At 41.9% G+C, this 25,047-nt stretch overlaps 1 long non-coding RNA gene across 1 annotated transcript in view; it reads left to right on the top strand.

The window, feature by feature from the left end:
• Window positions 1–871: 871 nt before the first annotated feature.
• Window positions 872–25,047, top strand: part of LOC136389310 (uncharacterized) — a 39,732-nt gene continuing 15,556 nt past the window's right edge. The window contains exon 1 of the long non-coding RNA XR_010748295.1: window positions 872–1,305. This is a non-coding gene — a long non-coding RNA (uncharacterized lncRNA). The remainder of the gene's footprint in view (window positions 1,306–25,047) is intronic.

Here is a 25,047-nt window from a genome sequence, read left to right as displayed (position 1 = left end):
ATTAAAAATTAAGAACTTGATTATTGTTTTGATATTCCAGATATAAGCTAGGTTTCCAAAAAGGGATTATGAGGTTTAAAATCTTTATGACAGAAATATTCCACTTGGAATAATTATAAAAATGCTTTGTAGTCTACAAATTAGACTTAAGAGAGTAAAGATGGCATAAAGCAATTAGTGTGTAAATACTCTACATCTGCTGTGAGTCCCTGCCCTGGCAGAGGTGTTAACATACCAAAGCTCAGCCTGAAACAGCCACTACTTATTCCACCCACTTTACTACAGAGACCCAGTACATTTATGAAGATTAAAACCCTAGAGAAGGTTCAATTCTCCTACAAAACAAAGCTAATGCATTTGGAACACAAGATACAAGTTATAAGAAAAGAAAATCAATTTTTAATCATCAGTCCTCAAGCTCTGCTCTTGCTGAAAACCAAGTTAATTCTTTTCCAAATGGCCTATCAACATCTTAATATCTATGCTAGAATGTTAGAAAGCATGCTTTTAGGTAATAGTGTCAGATTGCTTTAATTAATTAATTAATGGTTGACTATCAAACCATGCTCCTTTTATAACTAGAAATTCATTTTAATTAATTAATACCAGAAAGAGGGGAGATAGAGCCATATTAAGTTATAATATCTTTTAGCCTCTTTTTCACTCAGAAAAGTATGAAATCAAACTTGTAGTCGGGCAACATGATTGCTGCAACTTGTTTGTTTAGTTGTTTCTCTGCTGAAACTTGTTAAGCCTAATTTTTTCTTTTTTCTTTAGGGCATGCATCCAACTGAGAAAGAGAATATTTAACAACTATCCTGCTGACCTTTTGGACCACATCATTCTGACTTTCTCCTGTTTAAGCTGGGGAGCTAATTTCCCTGGGGGAAGTTAGAAGACAGAAGAAAGGTAGTAGAAAGTGTAAGATAGGCCTAGAGGGAAATCACTGACTTTTGTTCATTCTCGAGGTGCCGACTGTCAGCATTACATTTGTCTCAGATCCACATGGAAGAACCTTCTTTTGGGTTTTTTCTAAGGAGCATTTAGTGGCTGACAGAAGATTTAGAAGATTGCTTCCTAAAAGTAGCAAAAGTTAAATAAGACTTTTGGCCTGATCATACTGCCTCAGCAGACTCCCATATATTTGGATTTTCCTGGAGGCCGAAGTCATGTCTTCAACTTATAATTTGGTTTTTAGTCCCCCCCTAACTTGAGTCACCTGGGAACTGAATGCAGCCATCTGCAGTTCAGAGGAAGAGTGGAGGGAGCAGCTGAAACAAAGGATTCAAGATCAGTTTTCTCAATGTAAGTTGCTCTGTTTTTTTTCTTTTCTTTTTTTCCCTTATCTAATTGAGTCTAACAGCCCTTCTTCTGAAATTTTGACAAGTTGCTATAAATTCACGCTGAGACACATCTGGAGCTATTTGCCAAACAGAAATCAGCACCAATGGAAATGTCCTGTATTGCTATAAAGAGCGGGAAGAATTGGTAGGGATAAATGAGTCAACTTCTGATATGTCACAAGATGATCTCTTTCTTAAGTCTTGCCTGAGTTCACTGTTTACCTTTCTGATATTCTTAATTGTACAGCATTTAATGGTGTAAAACTCTGATTTAGTGTCACTTAATTTTATAAAAATATAACAGATGTACAATTCTTTTTATGTTCTATCAGGAACATGTGTTGAATATCTCAATAAGAATGTAACAAAACTTCTTGAAAAATAAAGTTACCTACTTTTCAGAATCAGATTTTAAAAACTTTCTTACAAAATCAGTTTGATAGTAGTATATCTGACTCCTTGTACTCAGGATCAATATAGGGATAAGGATGTCTTTTACACATTAATTATTAAATAAGTTCTAAAATCAGATTCATAGCCTGTTTTAAATTTGGAAGGCTCCTTAGAGATAATTTAGTCTAGTCTTTTAATTAAAAAAAAAATAGAGAGAAGATATCCAAGATGACAGAGGAGTACGTGGATGTTACAGCCACTTCATCCCAGGACCAAACTGGAGTTATAAGAACAATCACTCTGAAAAAACAACTCAAGACTAAATGAAGAGGAGTCTGATAACCAAAGATTCTCAGAAGAAGCCACATGGAGACTCATAAGAGGGGCAGAGACGTGAAAGGGCTGGCCCTGCTCCCATGAGCAGTGGCTGAAGTTCCTGAAGGATATCTCAACAGCAAGAGGGTTAACCCAGAGAAGTGTGGGGCCTAAACCCCAAGACAGACCCCCTTCCTAGAGCATCAGAACTGAGAAAACTCACCCACATACCACTCAGCTGTGAAAAACAAAGTTTCTGCCTGCCAGAAAGGCATGGGAGTCCACAGAGACACAGGAACTCTCTTAAAGGGAAAATGCACAACATCTTGTTCCCAGTCACTTACCCTGGACTCTGGTGGAGGGCGTGCTGAGCAGGGTAGAGATGAGGAGGAGGGGAGTCTGAGATTTGTGGCTCTGGGGAGAGACACAGTGGGAAACAGCCTCCAGGCCCCCTGTGCTAAGGCATCCTCCAGTACCGCAGTCACCATTCCTTCTTGGGTGGAGCACTCCCCTCTGTAGGGCATTGGCCTGGAGGAAGGCAACTGCCCCACTGTGAGCAATTTCTATCAGCCATTCTGCAGAGACTAGGCCCTGCTGAGGAGTCAGCAGCCTTGGCCAGGGAGTAGAAGTCTGGACAGACTCAGAGGGTGACACTGACCCAGCTGTCTGGCTTTGAGGTGGGAGCTATTCACTCATTTTCTTGACTGGTACAACCTTCCTCACCCACCATGGGAAATTCAGTAGACCCTGTAAGAAAAAACCTTAAAAAACAACCCTGGTATTTTTAAAAGATCAACAAAATTGATGAACACTTGGCTACAATTTTAATTAAACTTTAATTGGCTACAATTTTTAGATTAAAACCTAAATGAGTTATTATCTCACACCTGTCAGAATGACTGTCGTCAATAAATCAACAAACCAGTGCTCCCGAGGGATACGGAGAAGAGGAAACTCTGGGTGGGAATGCAGATTGGGATAGCCGCTGTGGAAAGCACTACCAACTTATCCCGAAAAAGTTAAAAAATGGAATTACCTTTGGAACCAGTAATCTCACTTCTGGGAATATATCCTAAAAATCCCTAAACATAAATTTAAAAGAATATATGTACTCTTATGTTCATTGCAGTGTTATTTACAATAGCCAAAATAGACTCAGATACATAGGAACCCTCTTCAAGGGTCAATGCACTAAATCTTGCTCACAGTTACCTACCCTGGACTCTGGCAGAGCGAGGGCTGAGCAGAGTAGAGATGCATGAGGAGAGTCCCAGAAACAGCCCAAGTTCCCATCAGTGGATGAGTGGATAAAAATGTCATGATACATTTACACAATGGGATGCTATAGTACATGGCCACACAAAAAGAAGGAAATCTTACCTTTTGTGACAGCATGGATGGATCTGGGGATAAGGCAGTCAGAGAAAGACAAGTAACATGATTTCACTAAAATGTAGAATCTAATAAACAAAATGAACCAACAGGCAAGATAGAAACAGACTCATATATAGAGAGCAGGCTGACAGCTGTTGTGTGGGGGGGTTGGGTGAGGGAGGGGGAGAGATAAAGCAACAAAAGAGAAAAAAAACCCTCATAGACAGAGAAAACGGTGTGGTGATTGCTGGGAAAGTGGGCAAGGTGGAGAAGTGTGTGGGGGATAAGTGGTATTTGATGAAGACTTGACTTGGGGGAGTAAACACACAATACAGTGTACAGAGATATATTATAGAATCAGGCACCTGAAACCTGTATAATTATGTTAATCAGTGTCACCCCAGTAAAATTCAATTAAAAAATACACATTGAATGAATAAAGAAGGGAATTCTATTATAATAGGTCGATACAGACTCTAATCTTTATACAACATCAGGGTGGTAAACTCTTTCATAGACCTGCATAAAATTTCTGGTAGACTAGCAGTGTTCTGCAGATGGGTGTTTGAAAAATGCTGCTATAGAGGTTATAAAAATATTAAGGTAATTCCTGCCTTATGAAGTTGACATCCTATTAGATAAAAGGAGAAATGTATACAAATAACGTTAGCAAGAATACTAAATGCCTTAAGATGAATAAGTGAAGTGTTAAAGTTTTGGAGTAGAACAACTCATCTGCTCATGGTGGTGGTTGAGATGTGAGGAGGGAAATTTTCATAGAAAAGTAACATTTGATTAGGCCATTGGAAAATGGATAAAATTTTGTGCGTGTGCTATCACTTTAATTTGGACAAAAATTTATTAATTTCAAGTGGATGTGAAGCTGCTGTATTTGTGATTTTGATTTAATGAAATGTCTAAGTTAGGGAATAAATTATTTTCACTGGTATTATTATTACTAGCCTGGAAGAAGGATGAGTTGACTATGGCTTTCTGCCTAAGAATACTTGCCTGGGGTAATAGTTTAGGAGGCCTATATCTGTAGACCTCTTTAAAGCAGTGATAACTTCACTTTTATTTTTTTTAAATTTAATTATCTATCACTCAGGATTGAAAAAATGGATAAAATTTTGAGAGGAACACGTGTAAGTCAAGGAAATTACAGCTAGAGATAATATGCACATGTATGGAAATTGAGAGCAAAAGCTGGAAAAGTAGATTGGTGCTGCTTGTTAGGTTACGAAACTAACAAACACACAACTGCATGAGTGAAATAATTATATTCTTGAATCACCTCTATAACTTTCTTACAAATGCATGCAGTTTAAATAACAACCTCTGATAACAGAGAATCTGCTACCTCTTGGGAGCTCCTGCCCCAACCACCTGGAGCAAAAGAAGTTTCCTTTCTTTCTTTCTTTCTTTCTTTCTTTCTTTCTTTCTTTCTTTCTTTCTTTCTTTCTTTCTTTCTTTCTTTCTTTCTTTCCTCTTTTATTTTTGAGGAAAATAAGTATAACTTTATTTAAAAAAAGGAAATGAATACAGAGAGATACTATGGTTGTAGATGTTAAGATTTAATGTCTTAAAGACAGCCCTGGCCAGTGACTCAGTGGATAGAACATCAGCCCAGTGTATGGACATCCCAGGTTCGATTCCTGGTCAGGGTGCACAGGAGAAGTGACTATCTGCTTCTCTCCCCCTCCCTTTCCTCCTTCTTTCCCTCTTCCCCTCCTACTGCCAGTGGCGGGAATGGTTCCAGAGTGGCCCCAGTGCTGAGAATAGTTCCCTTGGAGAGCATCAGCCTCAGGCACTAAAAATAGCTCTGTTCTCTGGGGTTACCAGGTGCATCCCAGTTTCAGCACATGTGGGAGTCTGTCTCTCTATATCCCTCTGCTCACCAAATAAATAAATAAATAAATAAATAAATAAATAAATAAATAAATAAATAAATAAAAATAAAAAGTATATCTTAAAGACAGAAAATTGCCCCAACGTACAAATTTGATGTCAGCGCCAATGAAAATTCTTGGTAGGAATGTTCACAAAACTTCCCATTCTGATCTTAAAGGTCGCAGAAGGGGCGAAAGAGCCCAGTTGGACCAGGACAACTTTGGAAACAAGGAGGGATTCACTCTACCAGGGGCCAAGATTTCCTCAACAGTTACAATCGGGAAACATTATATTAATACAAAGACTGACCAGTAGACCAGTGGAAGGAGCAGAGACCCCAGGCACAGGCCAAGAACCAATCAATACACAGGATGGTGACATTCGAAATATATAAAAAACAGCCCAAGTCACTCCACACACGTACACCAGTGCCACGTTCACTAACAAGTTCTGTGGAAAAAGCAAAACCACAACCCCCTAGAAGAAAATGTACGAGATGACACCTTCCTCGATGACCCCTTAGCAAGGCGATCTGGCTGTCCTATCAGTGTTACGGTGCAGCGCCTTGGTGGTTAGAACAAAAAAAAAAAAACATATTCTCCCAGAATCCTGGAGGGTAGAACCAAAATGGTTACACCTACAACGTCAGGGTCTTCTCAGGGCTGGTTTCTTCTGGAGCAACTGGGAGATACCCCACCCCAACCCCCACCTTTCTCAGACTCCAGTGGCAACTATCTGCATGTGAGCCATTCCCTCTGTAAACCAAAATTAATTTTAGACTGTCATAAAAAATACTAAGCATCTGTTGGGCAAAGGGAGCTATAGCCGGAGACAGTTCTGGCGAGGCCATCTCTTATAGCTGAATTTCCCACCCAGGTTCCAGTTAGGCCTGTTTTATGTGAGTGAGGTTCCCAAATTGTGCAATCTTCATTGGATGGGGTGGGTCTAAGTACATTGGCAGAAGGAGAAAGCCAGGGTTGAGTCAGGTGACATTAAATATCGGGAGGTGGTAAGGGGAACCGAGAGTTCAGTCAGAAGTTCTTCCTGGTTTTCAGCCAGTGGCCCTTATTATTCATGAAATGTGGGTCCTCAACTGACCATGGAGAATCCATCTCAGCAGATAAACTCCTTGGGTTCATATCCAATGAATCTTTCTCCTCCGGTCTGCACCACCACGTTCAAGGGGGCAGTCTCTGCTTCCAAAGTCACAACTGCTGTCCCTCCTGTGTCTGTGTAAAGGCCCCTGCCTCCCTCTGATGAGGACCCTGTGACTACATTCAGAGTGGACTGAGATCACCCACAGTGACCCCTCTCGCAGCTTGACAGCCTCATGATAACCTTAGCCAAATACAGGCCCTTCTGGAAAAACTGTCACCTGGAAGGCAGTTCTTAATGTCTCAGTGGTTTGAACTAATTGTGCCCCCCCCCTGCTGCAAATTGTAGAAGCACTAGCCCCCAGTGTGACTGTATTTGAAAGTGGGGCCTGAGAGAGCTGATTAAGGTTAAATGAGATTAGAGTGAGGCCCCAATCCCAGAGGGCTGGTGCCTTCCATGGACAGGAAGAGACACCAGAGCCAGCTCTCTGCCACCTGAGGACACACCAGGACCACCCGCCTCCAGGAGGTGAGAAGTACGTATCTCTGGGGCTGCGTTATGGTGCCAAGCTAAGATGCTCCCCTACAAAATCAGGTGCAGGATGTAATAGACTTATGGGCAAAATAGGAGACCCCTGCAGAGCCCTAAGGAGCACACCAGCCAAGTCAATGCTGGCCCCAGCACTGGGCCCATGACTGGGGCTTCTGGATATGTCTGTCCCCCAAAACATGTGCTTCCCATGGAAAGAAGTTTCTTCAGAACTAAAAATGGATAAGCCTCGTGGGCATGCTGTCCCCTGGAACTTGGTCTGCAGGTGTTTATCCAGTTCTTACTGCGTCTGCTCTGATGAACCTGTCACTTTCAGGATCTAAAATAAAGTGTACTGTGGAAACAGAGCTCCATGGCCTGGATGGTTAGCTCCCTCCAGACCCTAGGGGCACTTGCCGGGCCTTGCGGGGTGAGGTCGGGTCCCTTCAGTCAGTGCTGGCCCTAGGCTGTGACTGCACGGGAGGAGTGAGGGGCCCGTGCCCATGACACCTCCTCCCCTTACTCCCCCTGCTGGACAACAGCGAAAGCACAGTTAGGTGCCTGGGGTACCAGAGGAAGGATGCCTTCTGCCCAGATAAAGTACCCCAACAGCATGCGAGCTCTTAGAACCTGTAATGGAGGTGCAGGGTGATGGTGTTGAGTCCTTTCAATATTAAACACCACAGCGCTTTGGATGTGAGCAGTGTCTGGCTTGGCTGGTGGTGTTGGCACTAAACAAACTCAGTACCCTTGTTCCCCACAGAAGGGGAGACCTGGACTGGCTGCTCTCCATGACACACCAGCACCCCACAAGACACAGAAGTGCCATGGGGCTGGGTGCCCACACTGAGCATTGGCAGGAAGGTTGCCTACCTGGGGCAGCTCCAGCTCAGACAGCAGCTATCCGCAGGGGTTTCCAAAGAGCCAACAGAACTGCTACTTGAGGGCTCACCAGCAGCTGAGTCAAATGACTGAGTCTGGGAACCAGGACTGCAAACAAATTGACAGCACTCTGAGACAGTGGGGTAGGGGAGATGGGAGGTCACTAATGTATTAGCTCTAAAGTGTGTGTTACAAAAAGGCTTTAAAATTTTCCAATCAAGGGTTGGGGCTCTCCCAAGCATCAGGCACTGTGGTGGTGAGGTAGAGGCTCTGTCAGGGGCCAAGTCCCCAGCCTGCAGGAATCTTTGTGGCCACTCACTGAAGGACAGCCCTGACCACAACCTGGGTGGGACTTGGCTGCTCCAGCCCTGCCATCATCCACAATGACAGTGTTTAAGCAGAGGACAAGTTTTCCTTAATTCCTATTATTCTGACAGTTGTGGGAACCTGGTTCTCCCCAGAAACCATAATTTCAATCTTGATCCCTTGTTTTCCTAAGAAGGATCTCGAAGAAACACCTTTCCCTCTGGGGAATTTAAAGTTACCAAGCCAGCATCCTAGAGGGATACATTCTTGCAACTTTCACAGGGACGTCCCCCAGGGCCACACCAGGCTGCCCAGCAGCTCAGCCCAATGACCTCCAGTGCCCCCCACTGCATGGAGAGCGATGTCCATACTCCAAGCCTGGCATTCTGACTCACTGCTGAGTAGGCTGTCCAGGCACACACTGGGATCACAGGGGCCACAGAGCGCCCTCCTCACACTCCTACAGTCAGGCTGTCTGAGGTTCCCAGCCTCACCGGAGATCTGGACACAGGAGGCTGTCCTGGGATCTAGGAGTCACTCCAAACTAAACACTGCTGGGAGAAATTACAGCTCTCAACAAATGAGAGACCACCCTCCAAGACAGCCCCCAGAGTTCACATTCTCGACAACCTCGCTGGGCAGTTAGTAGCCCAGAGGCAAGCATGTTCCCAGAACTGACGGCAAACATCCCTGCTGCGAGCAGCCCACTACCTGGGAATGACCAGGTATGTTGCTGACTTTCGGGGAACACGTGTCATTACTTCCATTTTGTACTTAAATAAAAAAGTGACCCAGAAGCAGGTAGCTCTGGGGATCTGTGACCAGGTACCCCTGCCCCACCAACACTGACATCTCTAAGCATGAGCCACATAGCACAGAATCGCTACGCAGACTCCACCTGCTGGTGCCCAGGATCATTAGGTACAGGATGGAACTAAAGAGAACAGAGGAAGCAGTTTCCATGCAAAAAGTGGAGGAAATGACAAGGTTAGTGAATGTAGGGCCTGGGCAGTTGAAACAGCTTCCTACCAGGGTAGGAGCCCAAAGAAGCAGAAGATACCAAGTTCCTACCTAAGCCCATTTAACAATGCCACCTAGGAAGAGTCCACACTCAAGTCCAGGTACAAAACCAAACAAAACAGCATTCGGTTCCTAACTAAAATTTAAGGTACAGGCTTCCAGAAACACCTACAGATGGCATGTTTGGAAAAGCTTGTCAATCCACATAAATAGCTATACCATACCAGCCCACATATCAACATGAACCAAATTAACTTCAGCCCAAGAGCTCCAGCCTCTAGAAAGTGCTGGAACCACAACCCAATTGGGTTGGCACCATCTCCAGCCACCCCTGAAACACTTCAGAAGATCACTACTGCAGAGGACCCAGAAAATCACAGGATGAGGACAGAACACTATATATTTATAGAACCCCTTCCCTCTCTGTGAGCCCCCCCCCCCCCGACACAGTGCCATCCTGGATGTCAGGATTTTTTATAACAAATCAGCCTGCCACTTCTACTGGGGAGACTGGCCAATCCCTGTCCCCCCTACTTGAAATCCCACAGAAAAAGGCAGCAAAGGAGTTTATTTTAACACACCTGAACACAAGGACAAAGAGGGAAGGAGAAATTAGAGCCAAGGAAAGATTGGCAGGTTAGCGAGCACGCTGCCTCCGGGACAGACCAGCACTGCTAGTGGTTCACAGCAGAGAATTCCAGAAAGTCTCAGGAACTAAATCGCAGGGTCCCGGCGATGGGCTGAAGGCCGGATGCAGTCCTGCCGCATGGCAGCTGGGTTCGTCCTTGTCCCCGTCAGGTAAAGAGGGAAAGGTGACGTTCTGGAGTGAGATCCTGCACACGGGATGTGGGACTGGACAGATAACAAAGAGATTGTGTCAGAGTCCATGCGCTGAGCACGGGGGTTTCTGTCTCTGCCTGGCCCCCTCTCCTCACTCGGACCAGGACTTAAGACATCTCAGGGAAGCGTGATGAACTCGAGAGAAAAGATGCACAGCCCCCAGTAGTCAGATCCCTAGCAAAACAGCCCAGACCCCTTGATGCCCATGCGATGCCCAGCACCCAGCCCACCCTCATCATGCCACCAGAGCTCCGTCTCCAATGTAAACAGACGAAGTCACCGAACAAACTAAAAGCATGATTACAGGGGGCCAGCGAGATAAAATTGAAGGAATCGCCTGGAAATCAGAATGGAAAGGCAAAGAGGTGGAAAACAGGCGAGGAGAGGAGACATAGCCATATAACAATAAAACAGGATCAGCGTAAGCACCTTGCAAGGGTCATTAAGTTCAGAATAACCAATAAAACTTCTTACATGCAACTGAGAAAAATAACATTAACTGTGAACTATGACTTTGCCTGAAAGTGAACAAAGGTTCAACATGTTATTTAAAACACGGTGTTGGTATTTCCCAAGTGGGGTCTCCCATGTGCCCATACTGGGCTAACCTGCTGGGGAGGGGTTGGGGAGGCTGGGGGAGGGGGAATGCTTCTGAAAGGTAAAGACCCGCAGGCCATGCCCCCAAAACTCAGCTCCTCAGGTGATTCTTTAGTAGCGTAAGGTTTGAGAACCACTAACTGACCTACCTACTGGGGGAGTGAGAGCCCGCTGTGGGCAACTTTCACCCCCATCCTGCTGGCAGAGAGGGGTCAGGTAGGGTGGCCACCTGGCGGAAAGCCTACTCTTCCACAGAGGACTCCATCTCTCTGTGCATTGGGGGAAATGGCCCTCATCTGCTTCATCTGGGTTTTCCTTTTAGAAGGTGTGCTCCTGGAGGGCAGGGCCCCCACTCTCAATTGCACAGAAACCATCCGCCAGCAAGATGGGCATGGTGGACTTTAGGAACAACAGCCACAATACAAATCTTGCAAGAATGGTCACGACAGTGGGACCGTGGATCAGCCCACCAAGAGGCAGCAAGAGGCTTCCGTGTCATAGAACAATGACCTGAGCAGCCACGGGCAAGAGAAAAGTGCTAGAAGCTGTCACAGGAAACCAAAGACAGGTGTGCAGACTTGACGGCCGCTGGAGGGGCTGTGACATGCCACATCTAGGGCAGCCTTGGATGCCTTGGAAATCAATGCAGTTGGTGCAGATCACTGGTTCTCAAGCCTAGACCCCGTCAGACCCAGCCGGGAGCTTCAAAAAGCACAGAACCTGAGGCTCCCCAGAATCAGAGCTACTGAACCAGAACCTCCAGTGGGGTGAGGATAGGAAAGAACAGGCATTCTAGCAAAAAAGCTATCCCCAGGGTTTTCATGTGCCACCTGAGTTAAACTTCCATCCAGGGGCAGAGACCCCTCAACAACAACACCAAGTGTCCACTAGCAGCACTCTGCCCCCTTACAGGATGCCTGTGGTGGTAACAAGGTTTTCCTTTCTTGTGCAGGGGGAAAAAACCACTTCACTGCACCTTCCAGGAATGGCCACGGATTCCAAGCTTTACCAGGTGGCCGGCTGAGGTTTTTCTCCCCAGGGAAGGAAACATTCCTCCCGACCTGGCCCTACCTGGTTCCCTGCGTCCATCAGCAGCTCCACCACCTCTGCTGGGAGATGCTTCTCCTGGAGTCTGCCGCGTTTCTGCCCGTTTGGCGAGGGGCCACAGACTCACTTTGCTCCGGACTCTGTTTATACAACCAAACAGCCCGAAAGATGGACTTGCTTCCTGGGGCTGCTTTGATAGCATCCTGCACAGCGGCGGCTGAGACTGAAGAAGTCTATTCCTCACAGTTCTGGAGGTCAGAAATCCAAAGTCACATGTTGTCAGCAGGTTCCCTATGAGAAGTTAGGTCTGTTCTGGGCCTTTCTCCTAGCTTCTGGTAGGTTACTTCAGGCATTCCATCACTTTCTATCTTCACATCATTCTTCCCTCTGTTTCTATGCCTGAATGTCCCCTTTTTACAAGGACTCCAGTCATGGTGGATGAGGACACAGTCTAATGACCTCATCTTATTTTACTTGATCAGCTGCAAAGACTCTATTTCCAAGTAAGACCACATTCACAGGTACTGGGGATTAGGGCCTCCTCATGTGTTGAGGGAACTCAATTCAACCCAGAACAGAAGAGACAGGTTTTCCCTCAGGATCAAAGAGCCCACATACCCACTGTCCATAGAAAAGGTGTGGTGCCCTGGCCGGTTGGGTCAGTAGTAGAGCGTCGGCCTGGCGTGTGGAAGTCCCGGGTTCAATTCCTGGCCAGGGCACACAGGAAAAGAACCCATCCACTTCTCCACCCTTCTCCCTCTCCTTTCTCTCTATCTCTCCCTACCCCTCCTGCAGTCAAGGCTCCATGGGAGCAAAGTTAGCCCTGGTGCTGAGGACAGCTCCATGGCTTCTGCCTCAGGCACTAGAATGGCTCTGGTTGTAATGGAACAACACCCCAGATGGGCAGAGCATTGCCTCCTGGTGGGCATTCTGGGTGGATCCCAGTTGGGCACATGTGGCAGTTTGTCTGACTGCCTCCCTCCTTCTGTCTTTGGAAAAATACAAAAAAGAGAAAAGATGTGATTTTCTTAAACTCAAGAAGTCCTTTTCCAAATGGCACTTATTCTAATATGAAACTCAGCTATTTTTAAAAAAATTATTAGTGTGGTTTTAAAGCCCCAAATATCTCTATTTCTGTAACCACTGATATGACATGTTCATCAATCTCTCCCCATCTTGGTCTCCATTCTCTGAACTCTGTGTTTCTTACTTGCCCTTTAGATGAAACAATAGGACACAATTCTGAAGACATTAATGTATAGTGGAGTAATCTACTATCCCTCTCATTCTTATTCTAGATGTCATGTGTAACTGATGTAGTTTAAGGCCACTTGCATTTAGATTTAGTTCAGTAGGCTATCCAAGACCATTGAAGGCCTTTGGACATAGGCTTAGAGCTGTCAGTGAAGTCAGAGAAATGGCACCCTGAGGAGTGCTCCAGATACCTCTCCCTGAAACTTCAACAAATTCAACAACTAGAGACAGAAAAACAATCTCAGGAGCATCCGAAATACACATACATCAAACAAAGGTATGATTGGGTGAAAAAGTGGCTGAATATATAATCCTCTCTGAAGGAAATAAGACAGAGAATGGAGTATTCTGCTTTCCTCACTGACCTGAGCAAGGGCTACTTTCACTTGGAATTGAGAGAAAGCGAGGGCTGGGGGTGTGGAAAAAGCTGGGCTAGGGCAGAGATGTTCAAGCCAAGGAGAGAGTGTGCCCACAGCTCAGCCCATGAGGAGCTAACACCAGCAGCAGACCCCGGCAGAGGTGGGCAAGCAGTTGCCTTCTTTACTCCTGGAATCCTGGTCGGTGAGCATGGGCAGTGTGCGAGTGGATCCACCTGGAGCTTCGGGTATGGGTGCCCACATTTCTGGACAAAGGGGCTGAGTCGGAGACTGTCAATAGTGACCCTCTGTGTGGGCTGTGACCAGAGTCTCTGAATATTCCTGGCTTCCCAAACAACAGCGCATGGGAAGCGTACGAGCTGGCTTCCCTACACCCGGACCTGTCTAGGCGCGGCACCTCCACCAGCCATACAGGCTAACAAAGCACACTGCTGGGAAAGAGAACTGTGGAAGTGGTGGGGGTGAAGGGCACGCAGGCAGCTTGCAGACAGGCTCTGGAGAGCAGACCTGTGGAGTGCTGAGGCATACTAGACATGCCCGGAGGCTCATAGAAAGACACCTGAAAGGCAGTTGGCTCCCAGCCCTGCCTGATTATGCTGGTGGCTCTGGCTAGCAAAGCCTTACCCAGAACCCTGTGTTGAGTGGGGATAAGGGGAGATTTGGCAGCTCTTAGAGCCTCTTGCTCTCCAGGCAGTGGCTGGGGCAACTTCACAGATGGGTCCTCAGGCTCCTGGTTCAGGACGGAGAGATTTGGGGAGAGTCTCCGGGAAAATGGACTCTCCCATTGTTGGAGCCTGCAAATGCTAACAAGCCCCACCTACCAACAGGACTGAGGCCTAGTTTGTATCATCACCATAGGGACACAACAGCAAATCTCTGCCTAAGAGTGCCACAGGGGCAAAACCTGGAGTATAGCATCACTGGCTGAAAAGAGAGAGAAGAAAGAAAAAGGAAGAAGATAACTTCTCAAAACCAGGAAAAATCCACAGTCTTTATAACATTTTCCATTTTTTTCTTGTATTTTTTATCTTTTTATTTTCCTTCCACATTGGTCATTTTATCCTCTTTCCAGTTTATTCTTTTCTTTACATTTTGTGTTATTACTCATAGGTGTTACATTTTCCAATCTTTTTTTTTCTATGAGTGTTACATTCCAAACCTTAACTCAATTTATTTCTCTCTTTTTGTTTCTTCATTTCTCTTTCACTTTTTCTCTCATTCAAATCTCACCCACAAACAAATTATTTTATTCTGAATTCAAATTTTTTGTGTGTGGCATTTTGTGTGCTTTTTATTTTGCTTTTTATCTCTTTAGCATTTCCCTCAACTCTGGCTCTCCATTCTATAGTTTTTGTGCCACTCAATATAATAGAATTTTCATTTTTCATTGTATTTTTTTTCTTTTTTCTTTTCTCTTACACTATTTCTTTTATTCGACCATCATTTACAAACAAATTATTTTATTCTTGATCCAATTTTTTTCTTTGTTACATTATGTGGGTTCTCGCCTCATTTTTGGCCTCTTTGTCACTCCCCCCAACCCAGGCATATTTTTGTTCCACTTAGCACAATATAATTTAAAGTTTTTTACTGTATTTTCTCAAAAAATTTTTTCTCAACTCTTATTAGTGTTATTAACAATACCACTCTCAAATGCCATTAAAGAAAAAAAAATTGAATATCATGGATACAAAAGACAGTGATGTAGCTCAGATAGATGAGGAAAAATCTATAGAAAAAGTTTTAATAGTTTAGATACCTTGGAGTTAAATGACAGAGAATTTAAAATTGAAGCCCTAAAAATACTCAGTGATATACAAGAAAGCACAGAAAAGCAATTTAGGGAGCTCAAAAAACAATTCAATGAACAGAAAGAATACTTCACCAAGGAGATTGAAACTATGAAAACATATCAAACAGAAATGAAAAACTCAATTCATGAACTGAAAAATGAGATAACAAGCTTAGCCAATAGAACAGGCCAGATAGAGGAGAAAAGAGGAGAAAATTAGTGACGTAGAAGACAGGCAACTAGAGGTACTACAGAGAGAAGAAGAGAGAGACTCCTGAATTTAAAAAAATGGGATAGCCCTACAGGAATTGTCTGACTCCTTCAGAAAGAGCAACATAAAAATAATGGGTGTATCAGGAGGAGAAGAGAGAGAAAATGGAATAGAGAACATATTTAAACAAATAATAGACAAGAAATTCCCAAGCCTGTGGAAAGAACTAAAGCCTCGAATTCAAGAAGCAAACAGAACACTGAGTTATCTTAACCCTAACAAACCTAATCCATGGCAAATCATAATGAAATTGGCACAAACCAATGACAAACAAAAAATTCTCAAGGCAGCCAGGGAAAAAAAGAATAAAACATATAAAGGAAGGCCCAATAGATTATCAACAGATTTCTCAGCAGAAGCTCTACAAGGTAGAAGAGAGTGGACCCCAATATTTAAAGTTCTGAAAGAGAGGAACTTCCAGCCAAGAATACTATACCCATGAAAGCTATCCTTTAAATATGAAGGAGAAAAAAAAAAAAACATTCACAGGCACAGAAAAGATGCAGGAATTTATCACCAGAAAACCCCCACTTCAGGAAATACTAAAGGGGGGTTTTCAACCAGACACAAAGAACAAAACAAAACAAAACTACAAATAAAAGCTCCATCAAGATCTCAATAAAAACAAGATTAATCTGTGACAAAGAAACAAAAAAGGGGAGAGGACAAAGATTAACAGTAGCAAAGGAGGATGGAGTGCAGAAGCATTCATGAGATAATGTACTACAATGAATATGATATGTATGCTTTCCATTACTTAATGGTAACCACCCCTGAAAAAAACCAACATAGAAGTACATGGCTTGAAAAAAGAAGTAACAGAGAAAAGAAGTATGGATTACAACCAAACAAAAACAAATGATCAAAAAATAAAAGAGAAGAACCAAACAAGATACAAAACTATCAGAAAGCATTATATAAAATGGCAATAGAAAATGCTCAAATGTCAATAATTACACTAAGTGTAAATGGTTGAACTCACCAATAAAAAGACACAGAGTAGCCAGAATGGGTTAAAAAAGAAAATCCAACTGTATGCTGCCTACAAGAAACATATCTAAGCTACAAGGATAAAAACAAATTCAAAGTGAAAGGTTGGAAAACAATACTCCAAGCATATAACATTAAAAAACAAAGCAGGTGTAGCAATACTCATATCTAACAATGCTGACTACAGGACAGCAAATGTGATCAGAGACAAAAACAATCATTTCATAATGATAAAGGGGACATGAATCAAGAAGACATAACACTTCTTAATATATATGCACCAAACTGAGGAGCACCAAAATATATAAGACAGCTACTGACTGACCTAAAAACAAAACTGACAAAAATACAATCATACTTGGAGACCTCAATACACTGCTGACGGCACTAGATCATTCATCCAAACAGAAAATCAATAAAGAAATATTAGCCTTAAACAAAACACGAGAACAATTAGATATGATAGACATCTACAGGACATTTCATCCCAAAGTGCCAGAGTATACATTTTTCTCCAGTGTACATGGAACATTCTCAAGAACTGACCATATGTTGGGCCACAAAGGAACATCAACAAATTCAGAAAGATTGAAATTATACCAAGCATATTTTCTGATCACAAAGCTTTAAACTAGAATTCAACTGCTAAAAAGAGGTAAACAAACCCATAAAATGTGGAAACTAAACAATATACTTTTAAAAAATAAGTGGGTCAAAGAAGAAATAAGCACAGAGATCAAAAGATACATACAGGCAAATGAAAATAATACAACATATCAGAGTCTTTGGGATGCAGCAAATGCAGTAATAAGAGGGAAGTTTATACCACTACAGGCCTATATGAACAAACAAGAGAAAGCCCAAGTAAATCACTTAACTTCACATCTTAAGGAATTAGAAAAAGAACAAAGACAACCCAACACCAGCAGAAGAAAGGAAATAATAAAAATCAGAGCAGAAATAAATGGAATAGAGAACAGAAAAACTATAGAAAAATTAAAAAAACAAGGAGCTGGGTTTTTGAAAAGATCAACAAAATTGACAAACCCTTGTCAAGACTCGCCAAGAAAAAAAGAGAAATGACTCATATAAACAAAATCCAAAATGAAAGAGGAGAAATCACCACAGATATCATAGATATACAAAGAATTATTGTAGAATACTATGAAAAACTATATGCCACCAAATTTAACAATCTAGAAGAAATGGATAAATTCCGAGAACAATACAATCTTTCTAGACTGAACTATGAAGAAACAGAAAGCCTAAACAGACCCATAAGCAGGGAGGAAATAGTAACAACTATTAAAAACCTCCTCAAAAATAAAAGTCCAGGGCCAGACGGCTATACTAGTGAATTCTATCAAACATACAAAGAAGACTTGGTTCCTATTCTACTCAAAGTCTTCCAAAAAATTGAAGAAGAAGCAATACTGCCAAACACATTTTATGAGGCCAACATAACCCTCATATCAAAACCTGGCAAGGACAACACAAAAAAAGAAAACTATATCTCTAATGAATACAGATGCTAAAATACTAAACAAAATAATAGCAAACCGAATACAACAACACATTAAAAAAATAATTCATCTTGATCAAGTGGGATTCGTTCCAGAATCACAAGGATGATTCAACATATGTAACACGGTAAACATAATACACCACATCAACAAAACAAAGAACAAAAACCATATGATTTTATCAATAGACGCAGAAAAGGCTTTCGATAAAATACAACACAATTTTATGTTTAAGACTCTCAACAAAATGGGTATAGAAGGAAAATATCTCAACATAATCAAGGCCATGTATGATAAACCATCAGCTAACATCATATTAAATGGCATAAAACTGAAGACTTTTCCCATAAAATCAGGAAAAAGACAAGGTTGTCCACTCTCTCCACTCTTGTTCTATGTAGTGCTGGAAGTTCTAGCCAGAGCAATCAGACAAGAGAAAGAAATAAAAGGCATTCATATGAGGAAAGAAGAAGTAAAGATTTCACTTTTTGCAGATGATATGATCCTATACATCGAAAACCCCAAAGACTCCACAAAAAGACTACTAGATACAATAAACCAATACAGTAAGTTCACAGGATATAAAATTAATATACAAAAGTCCATTGCCTTCCTATATGCCAACAATGAAACATCAGAAAATGAACTCAATAAAACAATTCCCTTCATGGTTGCAACAACAACAAAAAAATACCTAGGAATAAACATAACAAAGAATGTAAAGGACCTATATAATGAAAACTACAAAGCATTGTTAAGGGAAATTGAAAAAGATATAATGAAATGGAAAAATATTCCTTGTTCTTGGATAGGAAGAATAAATATAGTCAAAATGACTATATTACCCAAAGTGATATACAAATTTAATTTAATTCCTATAAAAATTCCAATATCATATTTTAAAGAAATGGAACAAAAAATCATCAGGTTTATATGGAACTATAAAAAACCTTGAATAGCCAGAACAATCCTAAGAAAAAAGAACGAAGCTGGGGGCATTACATTACCTGACTTCAAATTATATTATAGAGCCACGATAATCAAAACAGCATGGTATTGGCAGAAAAATAGACACTCAGACCAATGGAACAGAATAGAGAGCTCAGAAATAAAACCACATATATATAGTCAAATCATCTTTGATAAAGGGGCCAACAACACACAATGGAGAAAAGAAAGCCTCTTCAACAAATGGTGCTGGGAAAACTGGAAAGCCACATACAAAAGAATGAAACTTGACTACAGTTTGTCCCCTTGTACTAAAATTAATTCAAAATGGATCAAAGACCTAAACTAAGAACTATATGATTCCATACATAGGTGGGACACAAAAATGAGACTCAGGAACATGGACAAGAGTGTGGTGGTTACGGAAGAGGGGAAGGAAGAGTAGGAGGGAGAGGGGGAAGGGGAGGGGCACAAAGAAAACCACCAGATAGAAGGTGATGGAAGACTATATATGACTTTGGGTGATGGGTATGCAACATAATCAAATGTCAAAATAACCTGGAGATGTTTTCTCTGAACCTGTGTACCCTGATTAATTGATTGATTAATGTCACCCCATTAAAATTAATTTAAAAAAGAAGAGAATGAAGGTGGGGGAAAATTATGTTAAAACTATGATAATGGGCCAGAAAAAAAGGCAATGTGAGGCTAATGTGAGGTGGTAATGGTGCAAATGCGATGGTCAGTGATGCAAGGGGTTTAAGGAAGTAGATTCCATGAGACTTGGCATCTCATGAGGTGGGGGAGAGGAAGAGGCCACAGAAATTTTTGAAAATTTTAATTTGGGTTGGGAAATTGATGGTCTCATTAATCAGATAGAAAAAATAAGTCTCAAATACAACTGGCAACAGGGAAAGATGCTGGGTTTGGTTTTAGACATAGAAAGTTGAGGTGGAAGCAGATGCTAAGACTGGGGAAAATTGGGAAGCCATCTTCCTTAATAGTCAAAACAGAGGGGTGGTAGTCAAGATCTTCAAAGTAATGCCTTTAAAGAAAGAAGATAACTTTGAAAAACACCTACTTTTAGAAACTTGCAGGAGTCAGAAGAAGCAGAGGACAGTAAAGAGAACTGGGATAATGCAGGGTAAGGATGTCAAGGGAAAGAGAAAGTTTTATAAACAAATGGCAGGAAAGTCAATGAGAATAAAAACTGAGGCAAAACACAATCATATTTGGTGATAAAAATACATACTATTAAAGGTCAATTTTAGTGGGGCCTCAGGGACAGAAATTACATAAGATATTATAATGTAAGCAGGTTGTCTGGAAGGGGAGACTACGAAGTTGTGAGTTTGAGGAGAAGATTAACAAGAGCAAAGGAAGTTATTTGATTGTTCTGATGGTAGTGGGAGGGGGTTGCTTTGCTCTGTTCAGGACCAGGAGACCTAAGCAAAGGGGATGAAATGACAGTGCAAAGGGAGGGACTGAGAAGAAGGAAATAGGTACATTTGGAAACCTGGACTCTAGGTGAGTTAAGATAGTTAAGTATAATCCTATCCTTAGTTTTACTCAAACATATGGTTTAGCTCTATCATTTATGTATTCTATTTAAGAACATTTACAATTTTTTACCCTAAAGAACACATTTAATTTAAAACACCCAAAATATGATTGAGGAATGAAGAACAGCCTCTTCTTCCTGCCTTTCTGTTTCTCTCTCTTTCTCTCTCATGCACACACACAGCCAAGCGCACTTCCAAAATATTTTTGACTCCTTTTCCAGACAAGTGGTTCGATGGGCCAAGTGAACTAGATATTGACTATGAAATTATTTCACACAGGCAGGTAAATGAAGTAAAATGCAAGCACCTTTCAGTGCAGAAGCCTGATCCTAGGTCCTGAGAGAGCAAGAGCTTTGCATTCAAAAGTTAGATTAGAATGGAACACATGTTATGCCAATCTGATTTCTTATTTAAATGGTCCTTTGTAAATTTGAATTTCCTTTGCTCACTCTGTTGGCTGCTTGCCCTTCATTCCGTGTGGCAGAATTAAACAGTAAACATCTACCAGTCAAAGATATTCTTTTCTTGAAACAGCAAAACTTCAGTTCGGGGATAGAGAGTGCTTATTAAGCTTGTTTTTACCATTGTAGCCTTTAATATAATTGAACCTATTTGAAAGTTTTGTGTGTGTTTAATGAGGTAGAGCTTTCCTTTCCATTGCAAACTGCAGAAGTAAGAAAAATCCTGTGGCATTTGACAGAGGCATAGCAATGTTAGAATTTTTCAGAGAAACTCAAATGTTTCTTATTAAAATAAATTAATAAAGTGCCTGAAAAAAAGTATGTCATTCCTTATAATTAACCATGTTTATCTGAGATTTCTGAGGTCCTCGAAAGACACATGCATGCATACAAGCACACACACTTAGCGGTATTGAACAACTACTTCCAGTTCCTGGATATACTGTGTGGTTTACACTTCTTGTCTTAAACGGTTTCTGTCCCTTTGCCTAGAATTCTTTCTAGTTGTCGTTTGCCTGGCAAATTCCTACTGCTATTTAAGACAGAGCTCAAGCAATTCCATGTCTGCAAAGCCTTCGTTGAGTCACTCAGGCAAAACAAACTTAATCACACCTGATATATTCCTTCACTGTCACTGTCTGCTTATTGTATGCCCCATACCTTGCATGGTGACTGACACATGTAAGATCTCCGTAATGTTTATCGGCTGAATAAATAAACACTGATGAACCTATCTGGATGCAGAAGAATGGAAGAGGGAGCCTGGGGTCTGGAGTGACATTTTGTTAGGAAACAGTAGTCTCCTAAATGTATAATTTAAAGGATATCGTGTGTAGTTGGCTGAACAGTTGTCTTGAAGAGATCCAGGTCCTAATCCCCAGAGTTGGTGAGTGTTAATTTATATTAACAAAAGGGCAAAAGGGACTTTGCAGCTGTGTTATATTAAGGATCTGGAAATGGTGAGAATAGCCTGGATTTTCTGTTACCAGAAAAAAATGGGTCCTTGCATTGTCACAAGTAAAGAATTTCAAAGGGCACCTGCATGGGAGAAGTTTAAATATAGTGGCAAGTCTTATTGGGGTGAAAGGAAATAATACACCTTAGGGGATGCAGAGGGCAGGCAGACTCTAGTAGTAACTGCCTCAAGGTCGTTCTTAAGCCTCCATATATTTTCTTAGTTTCAAGAACAAGCAAGCTGTTCAAACTATCCAACCTACTCTCTGGGTTTTCCTGAGCTCATGCTGGGCCCTCCCCCTATCCAGTAGCTTTCCTGGATCTTCCAGGGTTTCATGCCCTTATCCAACTGATTCTTTATGCAGATTTTTCCAGTTTAGACTCACCCCTTTAAGCCATTATTTTGACTCCTATGGGCTGGTTGATCCCTAGGGAGATTGGAAAACCAGTTCTTCCTGTCTGCAGGAATTAAGTCCTTTCCACAGAGGCTATGGCTGTGCCCTGGGGAGCCTGTGAAGCAGAAGTTTCCTAGTTAGTCAGGCTTAATGTCTGATTCTATTTGCTCTCTTCCTTTATTAATAATTAAGTAGCTGCCTACACTAACAGCTCCAATGATATAATCACAAGGTCCTTATAAGAAAGGACTAGACTGAGGCATCTGATACACGAGGAAGAAGATGGTATAATAAAGTAGTAGAAATGGCAATGTGTGGAGGGGCCATTGGCCAAGGAATGATGGCAGCCTCTAGAAGTTGGAAAAAATGAGGAAACAGATTTTATCCCTGGAGCCTCTGGAAGGAATACAGTCCTGAAGACACCTTGATTTCAACCTAGTGAAATTCATTTTGGACTTCCAACCTCCAGAACTATAATAGAATAAATGAATATTGTTTTATGCCAACAAGTTTGTGGTAATTTGTTACAGGAGAAATAAGAACACCATAGAAACCCCATTCTCCCTCTAGATTTCAAAGCACCATTACAGCTAGTTCATACATAGCGTCTGGAGTGGAAAGGAATCAGTATTTATTTGGCAGCCAAAAGATCTGTTTTCAAATCTTGGCTCTGCCAATTTTTAGAAAGACATTTTTTAAAATTCATTTTAGAGAGGAGAGGCAGAGAGAGAGAGAGAGAGAGAGAGAGAGAGGAGAGACAGAGAGAGAGAAGGGGGGAGAGGCTGGAAGCATCAACTCCCATATGTGCCTTGACCAGGCAAGCCTAGGGTTTTGAACCGGTGACCGCAGCATTTCCAGGTCGACGCTTTATCCACTGCACCACCACAGGTCAGGCTAGAAAGACATTTTTGTCAGAATCACTGAGCTTGAATTTTCTGAGGTTAAAATGCTACCTTCCCAACCCATTTTAGGGAGTTGTTATAAACATCACGTAGTATAATATACATAGTATAAAGCTTATGTAAACTGTAATAAAAATGCAAAATATTATTACTGCTACTTACTCTTTTGGACTTAGGAATTGAAGGCTTCTGATAAAATGTAAATGAGCCACATTTAATCATTGACATTGCAGTTCAGTGCTTTGAATAGTTCCTGGCATATAATACTTTGCATATAGTTTTAAGAGGATAAATGCATGTCTAATGAAATTGGCTATTAATGATGATATTAGTTATCAATAGAATATTGTCAACAATGGGTCCCAGAAAAAGTAAATATTGGGGAGAGAAAAAGTATTTGGAAAAATTGAATGCATAGGGTACCACCTATGAAGTGGTTGGAGTGCTCTAGAAGTGGCTGATGGATGTAGGAGAGATGTGCTTAGTGAAAAGTTGAGCAAGGAAGATTCCGAAACAAAGCTGACATCTGAAGAGTGACTAAAGGAGAAGGAAACTGAGAAGCAGTGAGAGGAACAGGAGAAAACCAGAAGAGTATTGTGACAAAGAGTGTTTCAAAAAAAAGAGGAAATGATTTCAATGTCAAGTGCCACCAGATGGTTAAAATAAAAAAGACAGAGTCTACAGAGATTGTCCACTGGGCTTATTAAGGCAATTTAGTGGCTAGTGGTGGTAGGAATGCTGACAGTGGGCAGTGGAGGAGGGTGTGAACTACCCTCTTATTTGCCCCCTGGCTTCTGATTGCTAAACTCCTTAAGCATTTTTCTCGTTCTTTTCCTGTCTCATCAGCTGTCTTCTGTGGCTCCATTTCTGACTTTTCTTGCTCTTCCTTCCACCAGCCCTGATGCTTCCTACAGTTTGCTCCTTGGTTTTACCTGCTCTGCACAGGTGCATTCCTTTGATAAGCTCATTCATCACAAATCCTTAATTATCAGTGACACCTTTAATGCTGACCTCCAGCAGACCTAACTGCTTCTGGGTGCTTTCCCAGAAATCCTTCAGAGTAGTCAACCATGAACTGTAAACAAGACTAGAGTTTAATTTACCTTCCATGATCCTATCATGTGCAGGAAGCTTAGTGCCCATTCTCTTTTGGGTGCTTTTTTTTTTTTTGTAGAATTATCCCCAGAAGAGAAAAGGGTAGCAAAGGTTAACCGCAGAATAGCAGTCAGCATTTTACAGAGTCTAGCACCTTGGGAGACAGGATCAGAATTCAAAGTATGTTATTTATCACAGGAAGTGGTTATATTAGTTTGCTGGAGTTCCCGTAACAAAGTACCACAGAGTGAGTGACTCAAATAATATAAATTTATTTTTTTCTTATAGTCCTGGAGGCTAGAAGTCTGAGTTCAAGGTGTCAGCAGGGTTGGTTTCTTCTGTGGCCTCTCAGCTTGACTAGTCAGTAGCCACCTTCTTCTTGTCTTCACATGGTTCTTCTTTTGCGTCTCTGCATTCTAATCTCTTTTCTGATAAGGAAAACAGTTACACTGGATTAGGGCCCACCCCAGAGGCCTCCTTTTACCTTAACTGCTTCTTTAAAGGCACTCCATAAACATTCTGAGGTACTGCAGGTTAGGATGTCAACAGGTACATTTCTTTTCAAAGGGGGTGGAGGGGACACAAGTCGTAATAGTGGCCAAAGACAGAATTAAGCTCAATTACAAGGGAGAAACTTAGGTACTAAAATAAAGTCCTTACCAAATGAGGATAGGCTGAGTCTGTGCAAGGTGGGCAGGAAAAGGACCTGAGGGCACGGTGAATTGTGCTGGCCATGAGTGAGTGATGTGACTTCGTAAAACACAAAAGTACCTTTTTGGGATATAGAACTAGGAGAACTGCTGTAGAACTTATGAGGCAAATTCAGCAATTATGCTTTGCAGTGGTTAGGAATACAACATGCTTTCCAATTCTGAAGTCCAAACAAAAGAGAG

This window comes from Saccopteryx leptura, chromosome 1 (assembly GCF_036850995.1).
Source record: "Saccopteryx leptura isolate mSacLep1 chromosome 1, mSacLep1_pri_phased_curated, whole genome shotgun sequence".
NCBI lineage: Eukaryota > Metazoa > Chordata > Mammalia > Chiroptera > Emballonuridae > Saccopteryx > Saccopteryx leptura.
The sequence above is the reverse complement of the archived record's forward strand: the minus strand, read 5'-3'. Positions and strand labels throughout refer to the sequence as shown.